The sequence below is a fragment of the Lissotriton vulgaris genome, chromosome 11, assembly GCF_964263255.1.
Source record: "Lissotriton vulgaris chromosome 11, aLisVul1.2, whole genome shotgun sequence".
Taxonomy (NCBI): domain Eukaryota; kingdom Metazoa; phylum Chordata; class Amphibia; order Caudata; family Salamandridae; genus Lissotriton; species Lissotriton vulgaris.
Genome location: NC_141699.1, coordinates 1,105,245,098 through 1,105,263,369, shown reverse-complemented (window position 1 = coordinate 1,105,263,369; position 18,272 = coordinate 1,105,245,098).

Below are 18,272 nucleotides of genomic sequence, written 5' to 3'. Positions count from 1 at the left end.
TTGATAAATTTCAGAGACAAAAGGGCGGTGCAACATATTCTTAAATAGGGACAATCAACAGCGACTGGACATATACAAGCACTTCCTTTGGGCTATTTCTATCCTGGGAAAAACGTGGCCAGAATACTGCCCCGCCAAACACAGCCAATGATTGGGGTAATAAGGAGTACTTCTATATCCCTGTAATCAATCGCTTCAGCACCTTGGAACTGGTTGACTGACTAGCTCCCAGGTACGAAAACTTGAGCACGGTCCCAAATTTCCTCACCAAACTTTGTTATGTAGAAGATCAAAACCCTTGTAACCAATCTCCAGCAATCCCTTTTAAGAATATTTCTTCAGCTGGAGATTGGAGTATACCTAATTTTTCACTAAGTAATCCTGTCCAATCTACACAGGAATCTCTATTGCACCAAGAATAGCCACTGGCTACTCCCACGAATGCACAGAAGCGTGGGCCCCCTAAACAGAATAATTCTGGTTGCCACCTAGTTACACAGCAGAGTGGGACTCCCATACGGAATGCCAAGATCCTATCCTGGAACGTAGCAGGCATAAGTTCAAAATTGGATCTTCCAGACTGGGGTGCCTATATAGACACCCATGAGATCTGCCTGTTCCAGTAAACCTGGTCAAGGAATCTCCCACACAGAATGGGGTACTTAGCATACTCCATCCCATCTACACAAGGGCCCAGGGGGAGACCCTCGGGTGGCCTATGCATTTATGTTGGTACACACTTGGGCTGTGAAATCAAAGTGATAGAAACATTGTCCCCTGACATCCAGTGTATTCTCCTGACATTTTTTTATAATATGAAAATAGCTCTTAGAAATGCCTATTTACGGCCAGACTGTTTGGCAACTTTTATACACACACTGCCTGAGACCTCGCACACAATAACTGGGGGGGATTTTAATTGCCACTTCGAACCTTTAAATGACCTAAATATCCCCATCACCAGTGAGGAGGACTCCGTATGGTCAATCCCTGATTGTAACACCTATCCGGTCAGGGGTCGGTACCCGATAGTTTTACAGATGAATTTCCTCCAACAGCCCGGGCACCTCTACCTATAATAAGCTGGGCTAAACATCATTATTGATTATATATTGATAGATGTGGAGTTATGGCACAGAGTAGTGGATTTTGTAGTAAACTCTCGCTGTGAAAGTGACCACAAACCGCTGGTCCTAGAAATTAAACTGCCAAAACTGGAGCAAGTCCAAAGACAACCTAGCCTAGAAAACCTAAACTTGGTAGCAACAGGAGGAGGCAAAAGAGTTCGCTGGGGAACATTTGCTGATTCAATTGACAAAAAGGCAACTCTCTATAAACAAATTATCCCCATTTGGAACTCGCTTCTCAAATAGAAACAAATGTCTCCAGCCCTGGAATTAGCCAAACATCACCAGGAAATGTTTGCCAAAATTGCAGTTTTTTTAATCATACAGATTCTAAACACTATTATCGCGCTAGTAATACTGATTCCTGGTATAATAAATCATGCTGGGATGCTAAAAGTGACCTGCTGGCAGCTGTCAAAGATAAGGATATTATTTGTTCTAAAGAAACCAGGGCAGTATACAAAAAAACTGTAGCGGAGGCTAAGTCTTCATGGGAATTACACAAATGGGATGCAATCAAATGGGCCCTAGAGAATCGAGACTCGAGGGGCTTTTGGAACCTAGTGAGAACTGGGAAGTCCGAAGGCAAATCGGCAATAGAACCGAACCTAGGAGAGGAAGTCTGGAGGATACACTTTCAAACACTATACTCCGAGTCTGTGGAGGGAGATGCACTAGCCAGGCATCCCATAGAGTACAATACCCCCTTGGTTTTTACTGCTCCCTTTTGCACTGTAAAAGAAGTTACTGCAGCATTGGGCAAAATGCTTCCTGGCAAAGCGCCTGGCCTGGATAAAATACCTGGGGTCCTATTTAAGAATGAAGGTTCAGTGTGGGTTCCCTATCTAAGGAAGCTATTTAATGCCACCTTCCAAGGTATGGAACTTCCTCCAACTTGGGCAGGTGGGGAAATCATCCCTATTTACAAGAAGGGCTCTCCACTAAACGCTGCTAATTACCTCCCAATAAGTTTAATTGACGTGACGCAAAAGCTATTTGCCCACATTCTTTTGGGACGGTTGCAGTCATGGATTGACGAATATAACATCTTAACTCCACTTTAGGCGGAATTTAGAAGTAAAATCTCAACAATTGATCAGTTATTCAGACTACAACGGATCCATTGGAAAAAAGTGATCTTGGACGGCGGCAGCCTTTACCTAATCTTAGTGGATCTCAAATCCGCATTCGATATGGTGCCGCGTGACAAGCTTTGGGACATCCTTCAGGATATGGGTGCTCCAACTTATTTATGCCATCTGTTGATACGGTTGCAACAGGATACGTATGCGAAAATTAGATATGGTAAAAAAGGGGAATTGACAGCACCTTTTCCAGTGGAGAAGGGGGTGAGACAGGGTTATGTGCTCGCACCGACCATGTTTTCCCTCTTTTTACATGGTTTAATTGAAACCCTGCTGGCAATAAAAGACATAGATTCACCAAGGTTGGCTAATCACAAAATACCTGTGCTTATATTCACGGACGATACCTAGCTTCTGTCTAAGTCACCAATGGGCATGCAGCATGTCTTAGAGGAGTTTTGCAAATTTTGTAAGAATAGGAAATTGGAAATCAACATCCAAAAAATAAAATATATGGTTTTTAATGCAAAAACTACAAACTTCCCACAGCCACACATGTATGGAAATCCCCTAGGAAGGGTTTCTACCTTTGATTACTTGGGTCTCACCCTTAATGATAAGATGAATTGTGGAACTCAAGTAAAGAAGCAAATTTGAAACTCACGCAAGCCATTGGGGGAATTCTCAAAGTTTATAAAAGCTGCTCCCAAAGAGCTGTAGGTCCGCCAGCTGAAATCTATAAAATTCAGGCCAAGGGAGCCTCCCTCTATGGTGTCGAAGTCTGGGGCCCTTGCTATCCAAATGTCTTTGCAATAACAGAGACCTCTTTCCTTAGACAACTTTTGAATCTACCGAAGAGTACTCCTTTAACACCCTTGAGGATGGATCTTGGGATTGGCCCGATAAGTGAAATAATTGCCTCCCTCCCGCTTTTATTTTGGCACCGCTTACGGAGCATGCCTGAGCTCTCAAATTACAGGGAGGAACTGAAGGATGTACTTTCTCTTTTGGGAGCTGGGAATTTACCCTGGTTATTCCATATTCGATCCAGATGCCATATACTGTGGCTGACAACCCTGTGGTCTTCTCCCGAGGAGACCTGCTCCCTTACTTAAAAAAACCCTAAAGCTTATCATCAAAGAGCATAACCTATCCCAACTCCTTCAGAGTACTAACACTTGCTCCCTGACCCACAGGTTTTTGGATATTAAATCACAGTATAAGTTAGAACCTGAGCTTAATAACATCCTACCACTCCTTGCCAAGAAACTATTCCTGCAATTTAGACATGGGGTGCTTCCCCTTAGAGCTTTTACAAACAACTGGAAGGGAAGCACCAAGCTGGACTGCCCAGGGTGTAGGTCGACCAAAAAGTCAGATCTTCATGTTTTTCTCTTCTCTCCAGCTTATAGAAGGCCAAGGGCCAAATTGGTGCTCCAGCTATGTAAAAACCTGGGAATAAGAGAATATACTGAGGCCTACAGGTTATTAAAATACGAGACTTGCCCATTATTTGTCTTTGCAATTTCTAGATTCTTGCTTGCGATGTAGCACATGCCTAGAGCCATTATTAGGAGCCAGAGCTCCATAACCAGCCAAGAGTGCCAAAAAATGGTCTATGCTGCTATTTTTAAAAATCCATTTCTATTCCTCGTGTAAAACTGGAACTGCTACTCAGCTATTTTTACCTTTTTATCTGTTTTTACTGGATTTTAACTTCTATTTATTGTAATGTTGTTATATATTTTTAATATGTGTACATTTGCCCTGTGTTTGAGTAGAATCTTTGTCTCTCTTCATTATGATGTCTTGCCCCCAGCTCTTGTACAACTCTTACATCCCCTTATCTCTGGGTATTTTTTTGCAGTCTTCCCAAAACTGTATATATAATCATTTGTGTGAAAATGAAGTATGGTGTTTTATGAATATTTTCTGTTTGTGATTTTATGGCTTACAGACGAAATAAAGTGTATCTGAACTGAACTGAACTGATTATGAATGTTTGTTGTACATTCAGAGGAGTGTTGTAGCTGTAGTATTACAGGGTTGTGAAAGTAAGTTGCAGTTTTTGGCACATGAAGGGCAGCTAATATATATATACGTATGTGGGTATTCAGGTACACTGTAGAACTTGGTGCTGTAAATCAGTGTTCAAGGCTCGGAATTGCTTCCACATCCTGTTATTGTAGAGTAATGATGTAATGTACGCGTGCCTGAAAATGTACTGTGAATACGGTGCTCATGTAAATTGTTGATATAATTTTGGGTTGATTTTGCGCTATATAAGTATTTAAAAAAAGGAAACAAAGGAGGAATAGTCCACACTTACTGTCAGAGGTAAGATGGTTGTATACGCTATTTATAGCACAATATAATGTGGTAGGGCGCAGGAGCAGGATTTTACTAACATAATAAATACACAGACACAGATAGATAGTTGAATTGGGTACGGGCACGTGCGCTCAACTCCATTTTATTACGTTGTTGTTGGTAACAAGTAGAATAGTAATCATGATGTCATACACAGATATTTAATCATGCTTGAAGCAGGCATAAGGAGTGACGCACCACGTTATGTATGGGTGGCCTCTGTACATTGCAGGAGTTGCGTCGCACTTGCGACGCTACTCCAGCAATGCGCCGCCCGTACACCACAAGATGCTTCACGCATCTGCCCTTCCTTGCACCATGGTGCGCCGCATTGTAAATGCGGCGCATCTGTGGTGCCGCAAGGAGGGAATTGCGTGACGCATCAGTTCTGGCACATCCCTGCTGATTTGCAGAGATGCGCCAGAACTCATAAATCTGCCCCTTGGTATTGCCGGTGGTGGAGGTACATTTTGGCGCAATCTTCTACATTCTTTGTGACCATAGTTCGCAGGATGCAACAATTGAAGGTGCTTGCGCATACTAGCAGTGCAACAGCGAAATTTTTTTCTCTGCTTTAAATAAACTGAGGCTGAATTGAATACTGTCTGTAGTGTAGATCAAAAGGTAAATTCAAGTTGTAGACCCTACTGTCCACAGTGTCCATCGAAGCTACTAGTCAGTACAGTTATAGAACAATGCTTTTTTCACTTATTTTAACAAAATCTGAATACATACAGTATAATTGTCACTGCATTAAATAAATCAAGATTGAATTCCCTACTATCTATAGTGTAGATGCAAAGGTGAGTTCAAGTTGTAAACCCTGCTGTCTGCAGTGTAGATCTTAGGGTGGAGTACATCTTCTGCAATCATGATTTAAGGGGAAGATCGAACATGTATGCAGCGTGCATTTTATTATTCAACTAAATCTATAAGTGATATAAAATACATTTTTGAAGGAAGCATGATAAGCAATGATAAGTGGTGCACAGAGTTAGTGGCACCTTGAAGCAACAAGGTTCTATGGAGCCTGCAATGATGCGTGGTTCGAGCAGGACGCACTGGTAGCAAACTTTTTAAAATCAAGTTTTCTTATAAATATTGGTTTTCCTTTTAAAGGTGTAAGTTGCAGTAGATCTAAAAAAAAATCTGATATGTTTTCTTCAAAATAAGGCATCTGACATAATACTGTCACATGGCGATACTGTAGATTGAAGGCAGAAGTATCAACAAATGATTTTTGTCACTTGTTTTAACAAAATCAGAACACGTACAGTACAATTGTCTCTGCATTAAATAAATCAAGGTTGAATTTCCTACTGTGCGTAGTATACATGCAAAGTTGACTTCAAGTTGTGAACCCTGTTGTACGCAGTGTGGATTGAAGGCATAGTTGACACAGATATCGAGGAATGCTTTTTGTCACTTATTTAAACAAAATCTGAAGACATATAGTGTAATTGTCTCTGCATTAAATAAATGAAGGCTGAATTTCCTACTGTTTATAGTTTAACAAAATATGAGGTCGAGACTGAATTCAATGTTGTCTGTAGTGCTTCTGCACCACTGATATCAAGTTTTAAACTCTACTGACTGCACTGTAGATCGAAGACAGAAGTCTTTTACTCTCCTCGCTTCCTCTCTTGCGAAGTTTCCCGGATGTTTTGTCTGAAGATGTCTCCTCATACTTGTTGTTCCACAAGACTATTTTTTATAGGTTCACCCCTGCACAGCACCGCCTTGCAGATTTTGCAAGTGACTTTGGTAGCATTAATCTTCTGCATCGGAGGAAAAGTAAAAAACTTTCAGACAATTGATGTATACTTCTCTGGAGGGGGAGGTTCAGGCACAAATTCTTCATTTCCAGAGTGTTCTGAATCAGAGGATGCTTTATTAGTAGCCATTTCTCCAACTTTGACCTTACAATGTAGATCAAAGGCAGTTGTCAGAACAGATATCGACAAATGAATTTTGTGACTTATGTAAAAAAAATCTGAACACATAGAGTAAAATTGTCTCTGTATTACATAAATCAAGGCTGAATTCCTTACTGTCCGTAGTGTAGGTGGAAAGCTGAATCCAAGTTGTGAACCCTGCTGTCCACAGAGTACATTTATGTCAGTAGTGCGCAGAAACATCGACAAATGCTTTTTTGTCACATACGTTAACAAAATCTGACAACACAGTAGAATTGTCTCTGCCTTAAATAAATCGAGAATTAATTCAATGTTGTCTGTAGTGCATATCCGCTTCTGGTATCAAGTTGTGAACTCTGTTGAACGCAGTGTAAATGTGAAGGCAGTACTTAGTACAGACATTGAGGAATGTTTTTTGTGGCAACCATTAACAAAATTGTCTCTGCCTTACATAAATCAAGGCTAACTTGAATGCTGTCCATAGTGTAGATGGAAAACTGAATTCACGTTGTGAACCCTGCTGTCCACAGTGTAGATTGAAGACAATTGTTGACACAGACAGACAGGGACGAATGCTTTTTGTCACTTATTTAAACAAAATGTGAAGACATATTGTAGAATTGTCTCTGTATTAAATAAATGAAGGCTGAATTTCCTACTGTTCATACTTTAACAAAATCTGAGAACATAGTACAATTGTCTCTGCTTTAAATAAATCGAGACTGAATTCAATGTTTTCTGTCAACTGGTATCAAGTTGTCAATTCTACTGACCGCAGTGTAGATTGAAGGCATTACTCAGCACAGATAACAATGACAAATTTAGATCCAAAGTTGAATTCAAGTTGTAAACCCTGCTGTCCGCAGTGTAGATCGAAGACAGTATTCGATACAGACATAAGGCTGTGGTACAGTGGCGCTGAGTTCGCAATGGGCCTGTATCGAGGAGGCACGTGTTCATGGCGGCAGCCACGTGGCACGGTGCGGACCTTTGCTGTGGTGTAGTCTCTTCTCTTTGCAGAAGTGAACCACGCCCAAGTCGTAGCCTAATTATTTATAGTCTTATGCTGACGTTGTACATTGAGATAGTGTGCTGTTGAGGGGATATATTATTTTGGAAAGGTCCATTGTCCTGTATTGCGCTGCCTCTGAGAAAGTAGGGGGGAGGGGTCCGGGGGGGGGTGGTTGTGGTGGCGCTGGGTATTGTGATTCTGTTGGGTGTCGGAAGTGTATATTTAGAACCTCTATCACATATTGCTCTTTAAATATGGGTGAGGGTTGGATGTAATTCACGCAGTACATCTTCAACGTTCTTACAGTAGTTTAATGTTGATGTTAATTTGTTAGTGGTAAGTGGAACTATTGCCTGATGATTTTTTAGGTAGCATTGCAGATTTGGTTTCTTGTTGAAATTATGGGGAAGTGGTAAACATTATAAGTAGGAATTGTCATTTAAAAAACCTTTGAAATTTACTGAAACAACCATAGGTTTCAGGCAGGTTATAGTTAAGAATTATCATTTAAAAAACCTTTGAAATTCACTCAAAAACCATAGGTTTCAAGCAGGATATAGTTAGGAATTATCATTTAAAAAACCTTAGTAATTCATTGAAAAACTATAGGTTTCATGGGTGTTACAGTAAGTTGGACATTTCACTCATAGTTAGTTGTACTAACTGTAACTCTCGTGCCCGCATTCCGCTGTTGATGATGGCACATATTACATCATTCATGACATGGTCAGTTACATCACTGATGACATCACTGATGACATCTCAAATGACTTCACTAATGACATCACTGATGACATCATCCATGTGACAATCAGATACACCTCATCATACACTACTATAACCTTTCATCACTCAATGTAAAATACAGAGTACCATATTTGAATCCATTGACACAGCAATACAAGAATCTAAAAACCCACTCAGTGATTCCTAGATCTACACACACTTCTAATCACTTACCTATAGATTCACTCATACATTTTGTCAATGATCAATAGAACATTATCAAATATACTTATGCACTTATATTAGCATTACACACCAGTACACATCCTATTCAGTTATGCAGTCATCCTACTCACTTTTGCAAACAATGTACCTTATTTACATTTACTCAGCTACACACTTATACAAATATCACTTCATTTATTCATACAAATAGTAACTCATATTTAGTGTGTTATGAAATCACTATTTCAAGTATACAGTCACTCATGCAATCAATGAGTTTTATGTACACTTATTTATATACAACAACTGTCACATACACTGTCTTTTATTTTTTCTACTTTTTGGACATATACCATTGAGAAATGTTTTTGCTCATTACCACACCCATAAAAACATTCATTCACCCAAACAAGTATTATAATACGTAGTCTTAACCTCATATATGTACTGAATTAACTATTCACATATCTTTGGGCAGTCACAGATCCCCCACCGAAGCACACACACATTCACTCTCCATTGCAAATAATCAGTTAAGTAATCAATATCTAATATAGACTTTCACGTAGGTAGTAACCAACTGGTGCAGCAGTTTACAAAACAACTGACCAAGTAATACAGATATTCAGACTGTTTAGTCACTATCCACTATATTTAGTGAGACACTATAAATTACTCAAGTAAACAATCAATCACACTGCTACTAAATCCTCTATCCAGAATTTTACATATCCACTCATTCTTCAATGCAGATTGCTATATATATAATACATATTTAAATATGGAACTAAACCACATTAAGCTAATAAATCAAGCAGAAGACAGGTGTTCATACAGCGCAGACCCTGCATTCACATATTATAAGAGAAGCTACGCTGCACATCGCCTAAGTTGCTCTGAAGCTGCACTCCAGGTACCTAAGACTCATAGAACCAAACTTGATGATCAGATGTCACGCTGCATATTGCCTTGATGCCCTTGTAGCAAACTTCGCTTTGAAGTCACACTACACATTGCGTAACACTCCTAAAAGCAAACGCGTTGTTCTGAAGCCACACTGCCCACCGTCAAAGTATCCTTGTAGGAAATGTTGCTCTGAAGCTCTACTGCACATCACCTAAGAGCTCTAGAAAAAAAAATGTTGTTTCAGAGCCACGCTGCACATTGCCTGAGTCTCCTTGAACTTGAGCAAACGTTGCTCTGAAGCCAGAATAAATATCACCTAAGAATCTTAGAAACAAATATGTTGCTCTGAAGCCATGCTGCACATCACCTACGTTTACTTGTAGCAAAGGTTGCTCTGAAGCTACACTCCGCGGCACCTAAGTCTCATTGAACCAAACATGTTGCTTTGAAGTCACACTGCACTTTGCCCAAGTCTAGTGTAATCTCTGTGACCTGATGAGCAAACACTCTGAGGGCCCCTGGATCGCTCTTCTTTTGTTAATTATGTAATTGTGGCCATTGAGTGTCTCTTGAGAGGCTTCTGTTTGTCATGTCAGTTCTTCAAGGAGAGGCTGACATCAGACAGCTCTGGAGAAACATTCCAAACAGACAAGCTCACCGTTACACCTTATGACTGTGCACACATATCTTTGTGTCTTTATATGTGGGTATATTTGTGTGTATTGTGACAGTTTCATGGTGGTCCAAGCGCCTGTTGTTTGTGAGAAAAGTGTCTAAACTTTAAATATAGAACTTGGAATTTCTCACAGATAATTTATGAACTTTAGACAGGACAACTTGGAATCAGAGAAAGGCAATCCCTGCTTATTGGTTTCCATGGGTTAAGTTCTTCTCTAAAGTTTATGCATTAACTCAGAGAAATTCTGAGTGATCTGTTTGAACTTTAGTCACACACAAAAAATAGGCACTCAGCCCATCATGATATGGCCCAAGTTGTGATGAGTGTTTTCAAAGAAATGTATGTGCTAACACTAATTGAATAACAATGATTAACTACAAAGCACTTTTCTTTGGTGTTAAATTGAAGACAGAAGACGTAACCCTACAGTCTCTGAACTGGACAATATGCAATCCTAGACTCAAATCCCGGCTTCCCACTCAACCAAATTGTGTGATATAATGCCTAGCGCTTTACGTCAGTGTGTATCATTTATTTAACCATCTACTTTGAAAGCATACTGAAGTAATCCAGAACAGGATCTCGCTGCACACACATAAAATAATCTTTCTTCACATTTAATAACAATTTAAGCTATTCAAATATAGAGCATGACAAATGAACACATTTTTGGTAACTGGGAGCAATGTCATCAGGCCATGAGGGTATTCCTGAATATTACTTTCAATAAAGGTCACTCAATTCAGTGATATATTCCTGTGTACTTAATTGTAGGGGTGGGCGGAATTTGCGTAGTCGCGTTATGCAAAATTCCGTAAAACAGTAAAAAATCTCTACGAGCATGCGGAAATTCTGCAAACACGCGGAATTGCTTGTTCCGCCCCTTCGCACTGTGTTTTTGTGTGCTTGCGGGGCAATATCTCGCTAACTTGCCCATTCGGTCGCTAATGGTCGCAATCATATTCTTTTTCACTTGTCCTGCCCTTTCGTGATGCTTATTTCCTGTTCTGGGTTGCGTATTGAGTGCTCCCGCCCGTTTACGTGTTTGCGCTGCTTTTTGCGTGCTCGGGGGGACATATCGCGCAAACTTGCTAATGCGGTCGCAATGGGCGTGGCCATCTTGTTTTTCACTCTATTGCTATGGCTCTGGACCTGCTTCTCTATCCTCGCTCTATCTTTGCAATCCTTTGTTTCTGTACACTTTATTAAAATCTTTTTTTATTTATTATCTATCTCTCTATTTTCCTGACACTATATTTTGAGTTTTTTTGTACTTTTTGTGACTTTTTCTAGTACTTTTTCACTCTTTTTCTATAACTTGCTTTTTTCATTTCTTTTACTTACTTTTCTAATACCCCCTTATCTTTTCCGCCGCCCCCCCTTCCCCCGGGGAGTCCCAGAACCATGGCCAAGGGCAAGGCTGCTCGCAGCCACGACCGCCTTCCCTGCAGAAGGCGACGCCCACAGGCCACGGGCCTTATACAGTGAGGCGGAAGTGGCTGCCCTTGTTTCTCTTGTGCACGCCACCTCCCCTTAACTCTGGCAGCAGGTGGCAGGCCTGGGTCCGGGTACGGGCTCCGGAAGCATTGCCAGCGGTGGGGAAAGTTGCGCCGGGTAGTGTTTCGTTGCTCTGGTGGCCGGCGCACCGATAACCAGCTGACGCACCAATGGTCTGATATCCGGGACCTGGAGCAGGGCCTGCTGGACCTGCTAGGAGTGGAGGTCCCGGGGCTTGGTGAGTAACTATTTAATATTACTACTGTGTGTTCTTCTGCTCTGTGATATGTATTGTAAATGCACATTGTTTCCAAACAGCAAGAATGCTGCTGCTTACATTGCAGGTAAATTACATTTAAAAATCTTCTGTGATTGTTATGACACAGGTGCTCAGTGCTACTAATCTTACTTGTTTGCAACTTTTCGCTTGCTTGGCATGATTATATAAGAGTTTACTTTAGAGAACTTAAGTTACGTAATGCTAGAGAATGCTAGTCCTTCCTTTATCTTCCTGCCACTAAGAAGAGATAGGGGTGGATTGATAAGTTTAGTTACTTATTAGTAGGTAATTTTTTAGTGGTCTGCATGACGCATCCTCTGTGACATCACATGCTACTGAGTACTGCTTACCCCAGTCCTTAGTAGTACCTTTTGTAGTTTATTTAGTGAGTGGTAATAGGCTTATCACTAGCAGAACATCAGCAGCAACCAATCAACAATTTGGTGTATGCAAAAAATGTATGCATGTGTCCTCCATCTATGCATTTTTTAGGACTAAAATAAATGGAAATGCAGACTAGGTGAACAATTGGCCGTCTGGAATAGGTGGGCTAGGTCAGGTGGTACTTAGGCTTACTTAGTATTCTGGAATCAGAATGGAACACTGGATTAGTGTTCATAAATAATAACGAGACGGTCCGTGAATCTCGCAATACTATTTGTCGATCTGATTAGATAGGTCAACTTTATTGAAATTGTTGTTTCCAAAAATGTTTTTTGAGCGTTTTTTTTAAATATTTTATTTGTTTCACACAAATCATTAATGTTTGTCTGTTTCTTTATTATATCTTACATGATCAGCACCCAGGGGCAAGAAGACGGGGTCAGAGTTGGCCGAAGCAGGAAAGATGCCTCCAGGGCTAAGACCGCTCCTCTACCGAGGCTAGCTGCTGGCCCCAGTAAGTCCTTCAGTGGTTAATATTAATAATTATACTTCCCTAACTTTTACTGCACCTTATTTTTCTGAACTAATATTTTGGTTTCCTAATTCTATTTTTTACAAAATCTTCTTCGATCTAGACTAAATTCTTGTTATCCCTGCCTCTAACTGCCTCTGGTGTGACTCTCTGTACTACTACTATTAGGCTGTAGCTAAGCTTGCCCAGTTGGCCGCTCTTTATTTAAAAGGTTTTTAAAAAACTCAGATTCACCAATAGCTCTAGTCGCTGAGTCCAGTCCTTTGGGTTGTCCTCTTCTAGTCTTCTTAATCTTGAGGCTTTTCAACAATTCCCAGCAACAAAATACCCAACCAGATATTTTACTGTTTTTGATAGGATAGCTCATACTACTACTGTTGTAGGGATTCTGCACATACAGAACTATGCACAAGAAAATAGGACGTTGGTGATGGGAGGTTGGACCTTCCTCACACCTCAGAACCCACCACAATTCCCTGACCGACTTGCTATAGTGTCTCATTTGCTCCCCAACCCTCCCCAAGATGCCCAATGATTAGACAACCAAGAACATAACACCCCCGAACTCTTAGAGTCGCAGAAGCAATGCACACCCTGGCACAGAAACTGCCATGTTGGCGGTCACAGAGGAAGCAAGAACGACTTTGGATCGGGGAGGAAAGGTGGCCATTATCCTGCTAGACCTTACTGCCGCGTTCGACACGGTGAACCATGCCACGCTAGTATACCGACTGGCGGGCATGGGCGTGTCGGGCGCAGCTCTGGACTGGCTTACCTCCTTTCTGAGTGAGCGCTTTTTCCGGGTCTTTGAGGGTGAGACAGTCTCTCCTAAACATCCTCTCAGGTGTGGGGTCCCTCAGGGCTCCTCCCTGAGCCCGACCCTCTTTAACGCCTACATGGAACCTCTGGACAGGATAGTCCATCCCTTTGGTGTGCGTATAGTCACCTACGCGGATGATACGCAGCTGGTGGTCTCGTTAGACCACGCAGATGGATCATCCAACACCTTAGGCCCCTGTCTAGAGGCTGTTACCAGCTGGATGCAAGCTTCCTGTCTCAAGCTTAACGGGGAGAAGACAGACATCATTCTCCTTGGAAATCCCTCCCCGTCTGCTCTTGCACCCGTCTGGCCACCGTGTCTTGGCGCTCCTCCTGCGCCCAAGTCCCAGATAAAGAGCCTCGGGATCTGGCTTGACACTGCCCTTGATTTCTCTGTCCAGGCTACTAAGACTGCTGCCACTTGCTTCGGACTAATGCGGATGCTCCGGCGGGTGCTCCCTTTGCTCCCTTTCCAGGCGAGGAGGATCATGGTCCAGGCCCTCATTCTCTCTCGCCTGGATTACGGGAACGCTCTCTACCTGGGAGCACCGGCTTCGGTCCTTCAGAGGCTCCAGGTCACACAAAACAGTGCGGCCCACCTATTGTTCAATCTGTCCCGTCGGCAGTCGGCGAGGAAGGCTCTGAAGGACCTTCATTGGCTCCCAATGGCTGCCAGAGTGCAGTTTAAAGCTCTGTGCATCATGCACAAATCCTTCCACCGTGTAGGCCCAGCGATTCTGCACCCTCTGGTTACGCCTTATGTTCCAACACGCCCCCTTCGGTCTGGTACCCTGCAGCTGGCCACCTCCTCTAAAATTAACAAAGCCCGTTGGGGTGGCCGCTCTTTTTCCCAATCGGCGACCAGACTCTGGAATGCCTTCCCCTTTGCCATCCGGGGTAACAGCAACCTCCTCTCGTTCAGAAAGGCCCTAAAAACGCATTTGTTTGCTAAATCTCTCTGATCTGCCCCGAGCCTGCGCTAAAACCATTTTATCTTCAAGCGCTGCGAGGCCCCAGGGTGGTTATGCGCTATACAAATGCAATTTTTCATTTCATTTGCTCACTCACTCGTGTAATTCCACACCAAATATCACAGAGTCTATGTAAGTTCAAAAGGTTTATTTTTAACTAACAAGCTCTGTACGTTGTTCTATAATACAGTCTACGAGCCAGCACCAACAGCAAAGTGCATTAGATTAAAACAATACACATTGTTACAACTACGAGTCCATAGAAGAGAAAAGGGGAAATCATGATAACTGAACAGTGGTGGAAGAACCACCCTCCCCTTGGTAGGAATATATTTATATAAAATTATAAATGAAGATCTCTGAGCAAATTCTGGGGGACCCCTCGCCTTAGAAGAACCTAGAAATACTGGTTACATCCTAAGCTCTGCAAAGCTCTGGTTCGTAGAAGGGAATCATCCGTCGGTTATGAGAAAAATGGTGCGCGTTAGTATATTGCAAGCATTTCTCAGTCGTGCCAAAAAGTGAAGCATTTTTATGGCTAAGCAATACGGATTAACACCAGAATTCCATAACAAAGTGGCTTGTTCTTCAACCTTGTACGCAGCACTCAGACAGTAGAAGTATGAGCTCATTTGGGCTCAAAGGCGTCTTACAAAACAAGCTGCGAGGTAACATGCACAAAAATAAAAGACACAAAGCTCAAATGGTTGCATGGCTCAGGCTAACTTAGCAAAGACTAGAATGACCCTAGGGATCATATAACACTTCTAGTGTCTACTCTACTCTAGTACCCGATTTGTACTAGTGATGTATGTTTTATATGTATGTATTAACTTTTTTTTAACCTTGCTAGTGAAAAGAACAAATATGGGGAGGTGTATATGGCATCTAAAAAATGTGTAATGTTTTTCTAGGCGTACTACTGACCACCAGTGGCAATGGCGACGTGGCCACTGAGGGAGCAGGAGATGCAGCAGTTGCAGGAGGAGCTGCAGGGGGTGAGCCAGCAGCAGCGGAGAGCAGTGGTAAGGTATATTCCTTACTTATTGACATTACACTCGCTGCAAGGGTGTACACTGTACTGTTGAGACTTAGTAAATAAGGAGTTGTTGTGAACAGTTGAAGAAGACACCCTTTACTTAGGTTTAGCAATTGCATTAGCAGTGGGAGTGTTGAGTAACCAATGGCCTTGTCTATCTGACTTCAATTCAGCTGTGAACGTTTTCTGGAGAAGACTAAAAGTCAGATCAGATGACCTTGATGGATGGGTTGAATGAAAAAGGAAAGATGGGTGGAATGAGGAAGGACGGGCGAGATGTAATATTTATGACTGGCAGAGAAGGATATGTGGGATACGTGCATAGGTGGATGATAGGAATCAGATGCATGGGTGGTTAAATGCCTGAAACTCCCACAAATGTTAGAGGCCAAGGAAGTGGGAGGATAGATTCATGCCACAAATGTTATGTACTGTGCTTGCTACTGCTACGGTGCCACTATGTGTAGAATTCATTTGTCTTACTGTTTTGCTAAGAGTAAAGTGTTACAATAGTCTTGTTTTTTCTTCTTGATATAGCTACTCCTTCCAAAAGGAAACCAGACAGGAAGGAGTTGGCAGCCATCGACCGGCGCTGGAAGCTGGAGGCCATATAAACTGAATACCGGCGGCTGGTGGTTCTGGCGGAGGAGGAGGTGGAGGTAGCAGCTGCAGCCTCCTCCAATGCCCCAGGTCCTAGCCAGGACCCTCAAGTGCCAGACGGCACCGCCGTCTTGCAGCCCGCCTGCGGCCGCACTTCTTTATCCAGCACTGCTGCCACCCCTGTGGATGCAATTGTCGGACATTGAAGCACTGCATGGACCGCCTAGAGGAGCATATTGATGTCCTGAAGAAGGGAGCCAGCCAATGAGAGTTGAGACCCTATAGGATTGCCCCTTTGTAATACTTCTCTTGGTGGGTTGGAATTGAGCGTTGGGGTTTAAGGACATGGACAATTGGTTGGACTTTTTCGTTTCGGACATTGGTTGGGGTTAGGGAGAGGGGTGGGTCAGGTGTTGTTGTGGGGCTTTTTACATAGTTTATTTTTGTTAGGGGATTAAATTATATTTATACTTTATATACAATATTGTTAAAGTTTTGTTGGGGGGTTACTGTTTTACGTCACACTGTTTCCTTGCTTCTGCAGGGCCATAGCCAGTGTTTGATTTAAATAATAGGCTGATTTTGTAAGACACAAACAGGTACCCCTCACTGAGTGAATTGTCCTACTACTAGTACTGTCAGTCTCACCTCCTACTCTATGCATTCTGCAACTGGACTCAAGGAATGTGTGAATTAATGAATGAATTAATTTCCAATATTAATTATGCCGCCCCCAAACTTCTTCTCTTACCTGTGCTTGATGTTTAACTTACGGTGCAAAAGGGGGTGGTGATGGACGGAGCATCTGAACCAATCAAACACTCACACCCAGTCAAAAGATCTGGGTTTGATCCATCACCGTTCTTTAGCCCACTCTGCCACCCCAGTTCAGATATGGCTATATGCAAATCAGTCTGACCCTGTGCCTCATGGGAACAGTCCAGCCCGAACTGCCAAGCCATGCCTTCCCTGGACCGGAAACAAGCTTAATTGCCCACCCAATTTGCCTTGCCTGTTTGTCCTCAGAGAGACCCAAATTACATACAGTTTCTGTTCTGTTGTACTGGGCTTACTTTTAAAAATAGCAAGGAAAATTAAAAAATAGCTGTAGGGATGAATTATAAGCAGAGAGCAAACATAATAACAACAACACACATTTGTAATGATTAAAGATAAAAAATTAATCAAATTATTTAAAAGAAGATGAATATTGATACTGTTACTTTATGCTGTTATCCTGGTCAAATTGGGGAGTTGCATCTCTGCATTCCTCATGGTCCTCCCTTCCATGGTCACTCCGTCCATCAATCTTGGGTGACGCCCCTGCCTGCCTGGCAGATGCGGAATGGTAAGGTAAGTGTTAGTTGTTTTTCCCAGTATAGCACAGGGTAAGGGCCGGCCTGTAATTGTATATGGAAAAACAAAAGGGATTTTGAAAAATCAAGGAGAAAACAAAAATGCATAAATTATGGTGGAGGCCAACAAGAGCACTTTCAGAGGTGGCATGGATACATCATGTCTACTCTGTTTCCAGCATTAACCTACAACAACAGGACAGAGAAGGCCCATGGCACCTGTGACCCATCCTCCATTTAGCTTACATTTTGACAGATGGAGCAAAGCACATATACAGCAACATAGCATTTTACAAATTAAGTGACTAAATCAATGCACCGCTGTCAGTTATACCACTACACTTGACTCAACCACTACTGCAAAGACATGTAGGTCTGCTGTGGTTGTTGTTGACTTGTTTACCTTTTATGCCACTCATGAAACGCCCTGACTTATTCCATGAATCATCTCCGATCCGACGAGTGACTGCGAAGATATCATGTCACTGTGGTCATCATCATGGTGTTGTCCAGCTCAGTGTGCTGTGTACAGAGTGAGTCCACATTCCATATTCAAAATGCAGTGATCGGCCTGCAGTAGAATCACAATTTTGTTATTAAATTACAAGAAGGGAAACAATGACTTGTGTTACTTTTAGTGTGTAGATTAAATAATAGTACACAATGAATTCACTTCATGCACACAAACAACAACAACACAAATCACCTTAAGTTAAGGTACAGTCTCTCTCGGCTCGGAAAGGAGGATA